The sequence below is a fragment of the Beta vulgaris genome, chromosome 2 (genome assembly GCF_026745355.1).
Source record: "Beta vulgaris subsp. vulgaris cultivar EL10 chromosome 2, EL10.2, whole genome shotgun sequence".
In the NCBI taxonomy this organism is placed as follows: domain Eukaryota; kingdom Viridiplantae; phylum Streptophyta; class Magnoliopsida; order Caryophyllales; family Amaranthaceae; genus Beta; species Beta vulgaris.
This window is the reverse complement of record NC_079203.1, coordinates 14,112,530-14,127,230: the sequence shown is the minus strand read 5'-3', so window position 1 is coordinate 14,127,230 and position 14,701 is coordinate 14,112,530. Positions and strand designations below refer to the sequence as shown.

The following is a 14,701-nucleotide window of genomic DNA, read 5'->3' as shown; positions in this document are numbered from 1 at the left end:
GAAGAAATAAGATGGCCATGAGTTTTGATAAAGGAGAGAGAAAATAATCTTTGTGTGGGGTAAAATAATTGGGTATTAAGATATTTATAAGGAGGCTTCCTTTTGGGTTAGGAAAAGGAGATTGGGCTCAATTAAAGTTGATGATGAATAGGATAAATAAAGGGAAATTCCCACCGGTAACCCTGTACTATGGAACACTTACAATGGTAAACCGTTTTTCTTTTAAGTTTCAAAAATAACCCTATACTTAGTAATATTATACAACCGTGACATTAATGATGGTTAAACCGTTACTTGGACCGTTAAACCTTTTTACTATCCTAACCCAAGTTAACCCCAAACCACTACCTAACCCACTAAATACCCACCCACCACCACTCTTCCACTGAAAACACTATACTCCCGTTACTCTCTCCCTTCCGATGACTTTCTCTTTCTCCTTATCACTCCCTCCCCGTGACTTCTCTTCTCATCTCTCTTTCTATTTCGTTGCTACCTCCCCATATCTTCACCGTCACTCTCTCTCCCCCTTCATGTTGATGTTGATGCTGCCTCCCCAGATCTTCACTGTCACTCTGTTCTCTCCCCCTTCACGATGGTGTTGCTACTGTTGTTGCGTTTCTCTTGTTGTTGCCGTGGCTTGTTAGTGTTGGTGATATTCCCCTTTGTCTCTTGCTCGAGTCTTCCTTCCTCCTCTGCCTGTTTCGCTCCGCCCTTGATTATCTCTTCTTTTATCTTGTTGATATGGAGGTTTCGAGTAGTTAAATGGTGTTTTTGGTGGCTGGAGTGGGCTTTGGATTGATAGGTAGTTGTTTCAAGGCTTTCTAGTTTGGGATTTCGATGAGTCTTTGGTTTCAGGGGGTGGGACAATGGTGGTGGGGTGGTGTTCAGGTGGAGTGAGGTTTATGTGGAGGGGTGGGACTATGGTGGTTGGGTGGGATGTCAGTGGGCTGGGTGGTGGTTGGGGTTAACCTGGGTTAGGTAAATCGATAATACTAATGGTTTAACCATCATCAATGTCACGGTTGTATAATATTACTAAGTCTAGGGTTATTTTTGTAACTCAAAAGAAAAATGGTTTACCATTGCAAATGTTCCATAGTACAAGATTACCAGTGGGAATTTCCCATAAATAAATTAGGACTCCTAACATCAAGATAACTCCTTTTTCCAAATCTACTTAGAACTTGGGTTCCTCAAGTCCACTAAGACTTCTTTTCCAAATCAAATTAGTATTTCAAACCTTTTTCAAAGCAGCCTAAATAAAATATTTTTAACTTCCTCAAATCCTTAAAATAATTTATTTTGACTTTTAAAATAGTCAACCTTATTTAAATAAATAAATCATTTGAAACTAAATTATGTTTAAATATAAATATATAAATAGTAAAATATATCTATCAAATCCTTTAAAATTATGGGGGATTACAATCTACCCCCTTTAAAAGAAGTTTCGTCCAGAAACTTGACACAAAAACGCACAACTTTTCAAAAGTTTGAACTCATATTTTCCAAAAGTTTAAAAAGAATTGTGCCACTTGTGCACACTTTTGCTAACTTAAAACACTTGTGTTACTTATGAACACGTTTTCTTATGCGGAGAATCTACTTCTTTTGCACTAACATGTGCAAATTGCCCAACATAGACATACAAATGTACAAAATCTCATAATAGACAAAAAGCGCGAAATTTATCCCATTTTATCCCCCCCTAAAGAAAACGAGTTACGCCCTCGTAACTCACCTCAAGAAATAAGTCTGAATACTTCTTTTTCATCTCATCTTTGGCTTCCCATGTTGCCTCTTCAGACTCGTGGTTAGACCAAAGTACTTTTACGATGTGGACGTCCTTATTGCGTGTACTATGCACTTTCCTGTCAAGAATCTTGACAGGTCTTTACTCATATCTGAGGCTATTATCGATCTGAACTCGTTCAGGATCTAGGACATGACGCTCATCAGGGATATAGCGTTTGAGTTGGGAAATGTGGAACACATCATGCATCTTCTCAAACTCCATTGGCAATGCCAATCTATAGGCTACTTTCCCAATTCGCTCTAAAATCTCATATGGCCCTACATACTTAGCACTTAACTTGCCCTTTTTCCCAAATCTCATGACGCCCATAGTGGGTGATACTTTCAAGAACACCTTATCACCTATAGCAAACTCATCCTCGCGTCGTTTCACATCAGCATAACTTTTCTTCCTATCTTGCGCAGCTTGAATTCTAGCCTGAATCAGTCTGACATTCTTAACGGTTTCCTCAATAAAATCTGTCCCCAAGACTATATTTTCACTAAAGTCGTTCCAATAATTGGGGCTTCTACACTTCCATCCATATAATGCCTCAAAAGGTGCCATCTTAATGCTCGCATGATAACTATTGTTATAGGAAAACTCGATTAGGTCTAATTGGTCCTCCCAACTACCTTGAAAGTTAATAGCACATGCTCTCAACATGTCCTCCATAGTCTGGTTAGTCCTCTCAGTCCGACCATCAGTCGCAGGGTGAATGGTTGTTCTCATTTTTAATGTTGTCCCAGGATTTAATTGGACATTTTTTCCAAAATTTAGAAATAAACCTAGAGTCATAGTCAGAAATGATATCCTTTGGAACTCCATGTAGTCTCACCACATGCCTAATGTTTGTCTTAGCAAGTTACTTCTTTTTTCATGTCTCCTTAATGGGTATAAATACAGTGGATTTGGTCAATCTATCTACAATAACCCAAATAGTGTCATTTCCACTCCTCGTTTTAGGTAAGGCAGTCACAAAGTCCATAGAAATAGAATCCCACTTTCATCCAGGAACTTCTAAGGATCGAACCTTCCCCAAAGGTCTTTTATGATCTATCTTCACCTTCTGACAGGTTAGGCACTTAGACACATACTCAGCTACCTCTCGCTTCATATTTGGCCACCAATAGATAACCTTAAGGTCTTTATACAACTTATCACCCCCAGGGTGCACAAAATATGGAGTATTATGCCCCTCATCCATAAGGTGTCTCTTAAGGTCATTACACTTCTGTGGTACACATCACCTCCCTTTAAACCTTAAACTCCCATCATCATGAATCTTAAAGTCAGCTTCCTTACCTTACTTCATTTTCTCCTTGGTTTTAGCTAGGTGCTCATCCCCAACTTGACCCTCTTTGATCTCATCGAAAACTGACAGACCCAAAGATATAGCACTAAGTCTTGCCTCACTTTCCCCGGGATTTAAGATTTCTAGGCTTAGCCTTTGCATATCTCAACACAACTCCTCAGGGTTATCAAGGCACTCAAGCTATGACTTGATTTTCTACTCAAGGCATCAGCAACCACATTTGCTTTCCCCTCATGATATTGAATGTCTAGGTCATAATCCTTAATCAACTCTAGCCATCTTCTTTGCCTCATATTTAGGTCTTTTTGGGTGAAAATCTACTTTAAGCTCTTATGGTCTGTGAATATCTTACAAGTCGCTCCATAGAGGTAATGTCTCCAAATTTTCAATGCAAACACTATGGCAGCTAACTATAGGTCATGGGTAGGGTAGTTAGCCTCATAAGGTTTCAATTGACGTGAAGCATATACAATTACCTTACCATTCGGTTGTAGCACACATCCTAGACCATTCTTCGAAGCATCACTATATACCTCAAATCTCTCATTCCCATCTGGCAGGATCAAAACAGGTGTAGAGGTTAAACGATCTTTCAAAATTTGAAAGGCTTCTTCACACTTTTCATTCCACTCAAATTTTGACTCCTTTTTCATCAAGTTGGTCATAGGCCTCGCTATCTTCGAGAAATCTTTCACAAATCTCCTATAATAGCCAGCTAGACCTAAGAAACTTCTAATATCGGACACGCTCTTTGGACTTGGCCACTCACTCACAGCTTGAATCTTAGCAGGATCTACAGAGACTCCTTCCTTAGACACATAGTGATCCAAAAATGCTACTTTCTCCAAACGGAACTCACACTTAGAGAACTTAGCATACAATTGCTTTTTACTCAATGTCTCCAAAATGATCCTCAAGTGCTCGTCATGCTCAGCCTCATTCTTCGAATATATCAGTATATCATCAATGAAAACTACTACAAACTTATCTAAAAACTCATGAAAGATCCTATTCATTACATCCATAAATATAGCAGGAGTATTGGTTAACCCAAATGACATTATAGTGAACTCATAGTGACCATAACGCGTTCGAAAGACAGTCTTAGGTACATCCTTATCAACTACCCTCAATTGATGATATCCTGAACGTAAGTTAATCTTTGAGAACACACTCGCTCCATTCAACTGGTTGAATAGATCATCTATTCTAGGCAAAGGATATTTGTTTTTGATGGTTACATTATTCAACTCCCTATAATCAATACATAGCCTCATGCTACCATCCTTTTTCTTCACAAACAACACAGGAGCTCCCCAAGGTGATGAGCTTGGCCTAATATAACCTTTATCCAATAGTTCTTGCAATTGCATTTTCAACTCACTCATCTTAGGAGGTGCCATTCTATAGGGTGCCTTAGATATAGGTGCAGTTCCAGGAACTAAGTCTATGGTGAACTTAACAGCTCTAGCAGGTGGCATACCTGAAATCTCACTTGGAAACACATCCATAAACTTGTTCACAATTGGGACATCTCAAGCTTCACTCCAACTTCCTCACTCACATCCGGTACACTGCAGAAGAATAACTCACACCCCTTTTTCATCAACTTCCTCACTTGCATAGCAGAGATAACTCCAAACTTCTTAGGTTTCCCAAAACGTCTATAGGTGGTCAATTTTCCCAAAGGGTTTCTCAACACTGCCTTCTGAATCTCACAGTCGATAATCACATCCAGGTCTCCCAAATTAAATTCTATTAAGTCAGATGGAAAACACAGTCTCCTATCTTCAAAGGCAAATTTCTAAACCACTTGGTATACCTTATGATCTCTCGAGTGGGAATACTAATAGACAAGACAATTTCTTCATAATTTACTAACCCCAGATTCTTTAGGACAAATGATGATATAAAAGAATAAGTTGCCCCCGAATCAAATAATGTTTTAACAAGGACTGAGTTAATAGAAAAATTACCAGAAAGTACGTTGGCAGATTTCTCAGTTTCCTTCCGACTCATCACGTAAAGTTTACCTGCAGGCTTATTCTGGTTGGGATTGTCACTTGCAGGCTTACTATAATTCCCCTAGTTGTTCTGCTGTCCTACAGGCTTAGGACCATGGTTTCCAGACTGGTTGAACCCTGATCTGACCTGATTACCACTCCCTTGACCTTTCTGCTCCTTACCATGCTTAGAATAGCACTCATACTCCCTATGACCCTTCTTTTGGCAGTAGTTACAAATCACTAGGTCTCCCTTACAATCTCTTCCAGGGTGGTTTTTGTCACAGCTTTTGCAGTGATGAACTCTCTCAAGTTTACCCTTGTTGCAGTTATCTTGGTTGTTTCTCCCTTGGAAATTCCCGTTACCATTCCGGTTTCTCTTGAAATTCCCTTGGTTTCCCCCAGCATTAAAATCTCTTCTCTTCTCACCTACCACCACGTTTTTCTTATCTCTCCTTGATTGTAGTCTATAAATATGGGATGCTCTCCCATACACTACATCCACGAATGTAAAGGTCTCTCCTCCTAATCCCAATTGTATCTCATTAGTTAAGCCTTGCTCAAACCTTTGAGCCATAAGTTCCTCAGTGGCTACAACCTCAGGTGCAAATCTGGACAGGGCTATGAATTTGTTGTAGTACTCAGAGATGGTCATGCTACCCATCCTAAGGTTAATGAATTCTTGGGCCTTTTGCTTTCTCATAATGGCAGGGTAAAATTTCCCTCTCAAGGCAATCACAAAGGCATCCCAACCTAATCCTTCCACAACACTCAATCTAGCTCCACTATCTCTCAATCATAAATCAGCCTCATGTTTCACATTTAGCACAACCTGACCCACTCTCATATACTCAGGGTAACAACCTCAAAAAGTTTCTCAAACTCCCTAACCCAGTTTTCTAAGAAGGTTGGGTCAGCTTGCCTCTTATAGTATGGTGGCTTAACCTTAGCTAGCCTTTCAAACATTTCCCCAGCAGTCTCAAGACGCTCAGCTCTCTCCTGAGTCAATTTCTCCGCCAAAAGGCGAATAGCAGCAACTAGGTCATTGTTGTTAGCCATTCTACTTCGGAACCTGCAAGTAATATAACTCTACTTTAGGTTCTAGTATAACTTACATGCCCATCTAAGAAGGCAACATTTGAGTTGATCATTAAAGATCGCATTAACAAACAATTTCTCAACCAGTTCCAAGTATAACATAAAATATTCTCTAATAATCACATAATCATCCATGTAAAATATATTCACATCAACATGCAAGTAGAAACAAGTAAGAATATAAGCATATAATGAAAATTTAAATAATAAAAAGATTTCCATCACGTAGAAACATGCTAACTGGTGGTCCTACCAACCACCAACTGGAGCTAGCTGGATTCGGAAGTGTCTATGCAAAACCAAAACTGAGTTGCAGTCACTAGGTATGCATCAATGGAGCAATGATAGTATTAACTCTATCAACAAAGCTTATTAAAAGCTCCTTGCTGACGTTCCCCAGTGGCAACAGGAATCTGGAATAGAATGTCTCTCCCTAAGCATAGATTCATTGCTTGGTTAGGCATTCTGGACATATTAAGAACAAAGGAAAAATTGTTCCAATATCATATCAGTCAAGATAACAAGTGTTTCATATGTGGGAATGATGTTGAATCCCAAGAACATCTCTTTTTTGACTGCTTGTTTAGTAAGAGATTGATGGTTGCCTTGCTTCAGTGGATAGGCATAGCTGACAGAAGGAAGACTTTAAGCCAGTGGATTAGAAGTTGTTATTCTAGGACTAAGATAAGGAAACATGTCCTATTTGCTATAATTGTTGCTGCTGTATACCAGATATGGAAAGCAAGGAATGAATCTTACGGGTTAGATAAAGTTCCTAGAATAGAATGTATAGTTAAAACCATTCAATATACTGTAAAGCAACGAATATATTTATGTAAATCTGTAAAGTGGAGTCATAGGGATATAGATTGGATTGAAGCTTTGTAATTAGAGCTGGTAAGTTGAGCCATGCTTGGCCTTGTGAGTGCTCCAGTCCTTTGAGGATTAGGGCGTACATTGGTGTTTTTGGTGGTATAACCAAAAAAAAAAAGAAAGATTCTCATCACGTGCCCAGAATAAATTCTTACTCACTCATATAAATAAATAATAGCTTTTATTCCTCTATAAAGGATATTTCATAAAATAAATGTTACTAAACGTTATACTTTTCCTAAAACAATGGTACTATAAAACTATTTTATCACTGTTGGTCATATATCCAACATTATTATATAAATATACTATATTGTTTTGCTAATCAGAAATATATAATAATCTAAGGCACTATATTGTCACCTTGTCCTTAGATTCCTGGTATTGGTCAGGCCTGAAGGTCTCATCTTCAGTTTCCTCTATATCATCCTCATAGTAGTAGACATATTTTCTTTGTTGCTTTGATCTTCTAGTGGGTTGAGGCTCTTCATCCTCCTCAAGTTCAGTATCAGTCTCACACAAATGCATGATAGACGTCTTCTCTAGTTTGGCCTCTAGCATGGTCAAGTTCCACAATGAGCTCATCATCGCTAGTCAATCCTGACCTCAGTATTCTACGCGTGGTCCATTCTAGATTGGTATACTCTCTATCATCAATAGGTGCAATATCCTCATCAACTTCATCATCACTCAGGACAATGGGGTTGTAATAACTTTCTAATCTGGCACACATATTTAAGGATCTACAAAACCAAATATATGCCACAATATTTTAGTACTCTCCCTGAACGCAATTTCCAACAATAAACAATAAAGAGTTATCATTAACATCATAGGCATAAGAAGGTAACACTTAGAAGGGAAGAAAAATATAATAGTTAGCAGGGGGAAAAAATAATCATGAATAGTTAGCAGGAAAGAAAAAAAATAACATGCTGAACTAAATATTCAATGCCGGCATATAATATTTCTATCCTACATGCCCATCCTATACTACACATTCTCACAATGCAACAAGTAGAACTTTAAAGGCAATAAAAATAATACAGGCATCCTTTGAAAATAATATTAATTAAACGTCGAACTAAAAATTTCGGACCTATGAAATTCGAAAAGGAAAAAAAAATTGACCCTAAAAACAATTCGGAATCCTACAATTTTCGAATTATCACGAAAATTCGAAATAAAAAAAATTGGAGCACATAAAATTTTTGAATAAAAAAAATCGGACAATAAATAAAAATATTTCAGTCCCTCTAAAAAACATTTCCGATCAAAATTACCTAATAATATATATTCCTATAAGTTTTTCAAAATGAATAAGTAGGAGCAATTATAAGAGTTTCTTCAAATAACTGGTAAGTTAGTTAGGCGCCTAAAAGTTTCGAAAATAACATAAAGCTCTGATACCACTTTGTAACACCCCGATAATTCTCTCTTTTCAGAAATATCTTTTAATATAAAATTTAGAGAATTACCAAAGCATTATCGCCCGTGTGATAACATATCGGCTTATTCAGAAATTTGCAGCGGAAAACATCTAACTAAACTTCATACTTTATTGTCATAAATAAATAAATAAGTACATTAAAATCAAACACTCTAAGTATGTCTACTCAAATAAACTTATTGAAGTACTTTCCTACTAATGCAGAAAATAAAATATACTAGATTACACAAGCTCTCCATTCCCAGATTCCGAATGATGCAACATCTGCAAACCTGTAAATGTCGATGCTTTAGAGAATCTGCTCACTAAAATGGGTCATCACAAGATCAATAAGGCAAAGCCATGATCAATAATCACAAACAAAACACGTAATCAGCAAAGTTGAGTACTACATACTAATACATAAGAATTCCTAACATGATACTAATAAATAAGATGCAGGGATAAATAATAATATAACAATATAACATTTCTGCAGACAACTTCTACTGAACAAAACTCTAAACATCTTTTTATTACTTTAATGGAATAGTACATAGTTATTAGACTCGAATTGTCTTCTCTACTAATGCCTTCACTAAGAAGACGAAATACGAGCGCGACTCCGTATTCCAGAATGACCTGCGATATCGAGGAACCTTTTGAAAAAAATAGGAATAGTGATCAATCCATTACCCAGAAAAGCCATGGCACGCTCACTATGTACCCCAACTCCTAATTTCCAACTCTAGACGTGCACCAGTCTAAAGTCTATAACTATCCTCGATACACTTTACGTGATTTACATTTTATTACTTGTTATGAGACACACACACACACACACACACACACACACACACACACACACACAACACACTCTCCTCACACAACACACACACACACACACACACACACACACACACACCACACACACAACACACACACACACACACACACAGATAAGGCATAACAATATTAAATCAAGCATTCACAAATCAGTGATTACAACTTACAATCCAAGATTACTTTCTTTTAATTTCAATTTTTCTTATTTTGTTAACCTAGCCAACAAGAAATCTTACCTTTCAAAGGCATAACTTGTCAACTTACCAGATAAGGCCCACAATCCTTATAAAGTATTGAAAATAATACTTGCAAGGGAACATATGAATAAACATGATTCAATCTCAATAATATATTAATTCCCTCATGTGAATTAATAAACAAAGTTCTCATCCACATGCTTGCATCAATAATTCCATACAAACATGACAATCTTTAACTCATAATAAATCTCATAATTAACATGCTTGCACACAGGCCTAAAACATTTAGAATTCAATCATACTAGAAATCACATGTGAACTTATAAAGTTTCTATACATGATACTACAACTTTTTCTCCTTAAATCATGATACTAATCACATAGCACACAGGAAGGCCCGTAGCAAGGGGTGTGCAAAGCGCCCCTTTGCACAGGGCCCCAATTTAAAAAAGATTGGTTTAATTTAGAGGGCCCAATCTTAAAAAAGAATCTAGCCCAAGTCCTTCACCCTTCTTTCCTCAAACATCACGCTTAATTCAGTAAGATAGTAACTTTCCTCAAACTTCTCCATCTATCTTGATTCACAAATCACACTCCATGATTCACGACATTCACCTTCCTTAATCTTCAATTCTTTCAAACTTCTTTGATACTACATCAATTCTTTCTCGATTTTTTTTTTGGCTCTTCATCAATTCTCTTTATTATCAATGGAAAGTTGGTTTTTTTTTTCTCTCTCTAACCGAAAAAAAATTATTTTTCCCCAATTTGAGATTGTCATTCATTATCAATAGCAAGAAAGGATTAATTTTGATTTCTCCTAATTTCTTTATATCACACGGCTAATTTTTTAGAGGTATATATAAAGGGGAAATTTTCAAGGTTCTTAACATCTACTTCCCAATTCTCAATCGAGTTCATTGAATTATCAAGTAAGTAGTATTTTGATTTTGATTTTGATTTTTCTTCAATAATGCATGCTTATGCTTGATTTTAATTTAATTTTGAATTCGATTATTTTTTTTACAATTAATTTTCTGTTCAATTATGTGGAACATTCGAATATACTTGATTTAATTTTGATTATTATTATTATTTTCTGCAATTATGAATCCCCATTCCAGAAATTAGAAGGTCACATTTTTATGATATTAGGGTTTTTTTTTCTTTTTAATATTATTTTTTGCGATTTGATTAGGTTATGTTTATGTGATATTGATATGATTTTAGCCATTCAGATTTTTGGGCGTTTTGTTTTTGGTAGAAGCGTGCAGTTAGGGAAAGTGTTTTGTATGTTTAATGTTCTTTATTGATAAAAGATTGTTATTTTACTTCAAATAATGAATTGATGATAATGATAGCCTTGATAGGTTTCTTTGTGAAGTTTATCTGAAATTTTATCGTTATCAATTTTCGATAATTTATCTGATGGTTGATACTTGATAAAAGATTGTTTCATCATGTGAATAGATGGACATATGGTCATATGCTTGATCGACAACTAGCTATTCCACAAATTGAATCTTTCTTTTAAAATAAAAAGTAAAATTAACCACATCTAAAAAATAAAGCAGTGAATAGTGATAATTCATCAAATTGATTACTTCTTTCTTTTCTCAAAGCTAATAAGTCAACTGTCAAGCCACATATCAAAAATAAAGCAGTGAGATGGAGCACTATGTATTCATTCTAATGTTGATAGTTGATACGTTAATAAAGATATTAACAAGTTCTTTTTGGATGTAATTCTTCTGATTTTTTATTTTTATTATTATATTTGTGGGATTGATTGAGATTTGATCAATAAAAAGAATTAAAGATGATAAGTTTAAGTTTAGATGGAAAATCTCGAAAGAAAGATGAAAAAAGTAGGCTGCCATTCTTTTTGGGTATATTCAATTGTATAAAACGACTGGATTTTATGTAGAATGCACCTGATTTTTATTTATAATGCTTCACAATATTTATTTTGTTTTTTAATTTGTTACCGTAATAATCTATTACTTTTGTGTGATGAAGGTTAATTTTGTTTGAACGGAGCGAGGTGATTTTGTGATTGGAGAAATTTAATCAGATGATGTTTTTGATGTAAAGTTCATCTCTCCAGGTTATATCAATCCATTTGAAACTCATTTTTAATTGTTAAATTGGTGAAACCTTCTATGATTTTATAAATAATGGCCCCTCATACTAGAAAATATGATTCTTGATATTAAAAGCGTAAGAAAAGGAAAAAAAATGGAATTGTTGATTGAGTCTCAAAAAGGAGCTCTTGATAAATTCATCATCAAAGAAGCGCAAGTTACTAATCATAATGTTGAAAATGAAAATGTTCATGTTCATGTTGAATGTCCAATAAATCTTGAAAATGAAAATGTTGACGTTCATGTTGAATCTCCAATAAATCTTGAAAATGATATTGATGTTGAACATGTCCATGATGTGCCTATTGTGAATAATGATGTTAATGATGTGCCTAATGGTAATCCTAGTATTGATAATGTGCCTAATGATAATCCTACTTTTGGTGTGCCTAATGATACTTCTAATGTTGATGATGAGCCAATTGAGAATGATAATGTCAATGGTGAAAATGTTGATAATAATAATGACAATGTCGATCCATGTGAGCCTAGTTATATGCCTGATATATATGATCCAAGAGTTTGGGATGGTCTTAATTCTAAAATGATTGATCTATTAGTGCAAAAGGGACCTAAAAGATATTATTCTATTGTGAAAGGTCCTAAAGATAAATTCTCTAGGCGATTTACCGCTAATTTATATAATAGAGTTTTATCAAATGGTGAGAAATGTGATAGATATTGGCTTGTTTATTCAAATGAGCTTGATAGAGTTTTTTGTTTTTGTTGCAAATTATTTAAAAAAGGAATTGGTAGGGGTCAGTTGACAAATGAAGGCTTTTCTGATTGGGGTCATATTGGCATAAGATTTAAAGAACATGAGACAAGCATGGATCATGTTAAAAATATGACCACTTGGTATGAGTTGCGTCTAAGATTTCAAAAAAATCAAACTATTGATACGACAACTAAAAGATTAATTGAGAAAGAAAAGGATCATTGGAAAAAAGTGTTGCAAAGAATTATTTCAGTTGTCAAATTTTTGGCTAAACATAATTAGCATTCCGTGGTTCTAATGGAAAACTCTACCAAAAAAGTAATGGTAATTTTTTGGGCTTAATTGAGATGTTGGCAGAGTTTGACCCAATTGTCCAAGAACATGTCAAGCGTATTACTAATAATGAGACTCAATATCATTATCTTGGTCATACCATCCAAAATGAGTTGATACATTTACTCGGTTCCGTGATTAAAACTGAAATTATTAAGCAAATTAAACAAGCAAAATATTTTTCAGTAATACTTGATTGTACTCCTGATGTTAGCCATCAAGAACAAATGACTTTGATATTGAGATAAGTCAATGTTTCTGCAAATCATGTTTGCATTGAGGAATCTTCCTTAGGATTTTTGAATGTAAATGATACAACTGGACAAGGACTTTTTGATGTTTTAATAAATGAGTTGAAAAATCTTGATCTTGATGTAATCGATGTGAGAGGCCAAGGTTATGATAATGGATCAAATATGAAAGGTAAACATCAAGGAGTTCAAAAGAAATTGTTGGATTTGAATTCTAGAGCTTTTTATACATCTTGTGGTTGTCATAGCCTTAACTTGACATTATGTGACATGGCCAACTCATGTAGTAAAGCTAAAGATTTTTTCGGTGTCATTCTACGTATATATACAATTTTTGCAGGTTCTACTAAGAGATGGCAAATTTTAAAAGACAATGTGAAAAAAAGAACTCCTAAATCTTAACCCTCTACTCGTTGGGAGAGTCGGTTAGAAAGTGTTGAAGCAATTAGATTCCTTACGAGAAGCTTTACTTGAAGTAGGTGATTGTGATAATGATTCCAAAATAAAAAGTGAAGCTAAATCCTTAGCAAATAATGAGCTTGGTGATTTTGAGTTTTTAATTGCAATAATAATTTGGTATGACATATTATGTGCAATTAATTCGGTAAGCAAACTTTTACAATCAAAGGAAATGCAAATTGATGTGGCTATGAGAAAAATAAGGGGTTTGATTTGTTTTTTTGAGAAGTATAGAGAGAATGGTTTTGAAGATGCCTTAGATAGTGCTAAAAAACTTGCAGTGGAAATGGATATTGATCCTATTTTTCCTCAAAAGCGTGAAATTCGAAGAAAAAAACATTTTGATGAAAATCCAAGCACATCATCAAATGCTCCATTATCTGCTCAAGAATCCTTTAGAGTTAATTACTTTTTTTACATTGTTGATCAAGCAATTAGCTCTCTTAATAAGAGATTTGAGCAATTTGAGGAATATGAAAGTATATTTGGTTTCTTATTCACTTCTCATAATTTGAAGTCATTGGATGATTTGAGCTTAAAGTCTTCATGTATTAAACTTGAAAATGCACTGAAATCTAATGATCAATCTGATATTGATGGAAATGAATTATTTGTGGAGTTGAAGTTGGTTAGAGAAATTTTGTCCGACGACATAGAGGGACCTCTTGACATTTTGAACTTAGTTAAAGATTTGTATTGGTGTCTTAACGCAAGTGTTGCTTATAGAATTTTGTTGACTATTCCTGTAACTGTTGCATCTGCAGAAAGAAGTTTCTCAAAGTTGAAGTTATTGAAGTCATATCTTCGCTCAACAATGTTACAAGAGAGACTTAATGGATTGGCGTTGATAACGATTGAAAATGATCTTTTGGAGAAAGTAGAATATGATGATTTAATTGATAATTTTGCTTCAAAGAATGCTACGAGAACTGCACTTTTTAGATAGAAGTTTGTTATAAAGATTAATTTGTATTGATTTGCTATTATTGATTTGAATAAAAAATTGAAATTTTAGTGTTTAAAAAGACATTTGTTATATATGTATAGGGCCCAATTTCAAATTTAGAACAGGGCCCCATAAACCACTAAGACGGCCCTGCACACAGGTATGTACGTACCTTGTGTAAACTAGTTGGTAGGCCACCTTTAGTTCCATAAAAGTCACCTACTGCGTATCTCCGCCTAAAATAATCAATATAAACTAAAATCAATACTCTTAAATAAAATACAACAA

General features: G+C 35.0%; 1 pseudogene; it reads left to right on the top strand.

Moving 5' to 3' along the window:
• The first annotated feature begins 11,800 nt into the window (after positions 1 to 11,800).
• Positions 11,801 to 14,439, top strand: LOC109134442 (uncharacterized; annotated as a pseudogene).
• The last annotated feature ends 262 nt before the right edge of the window (positions 14,440 to 14,701 follow it).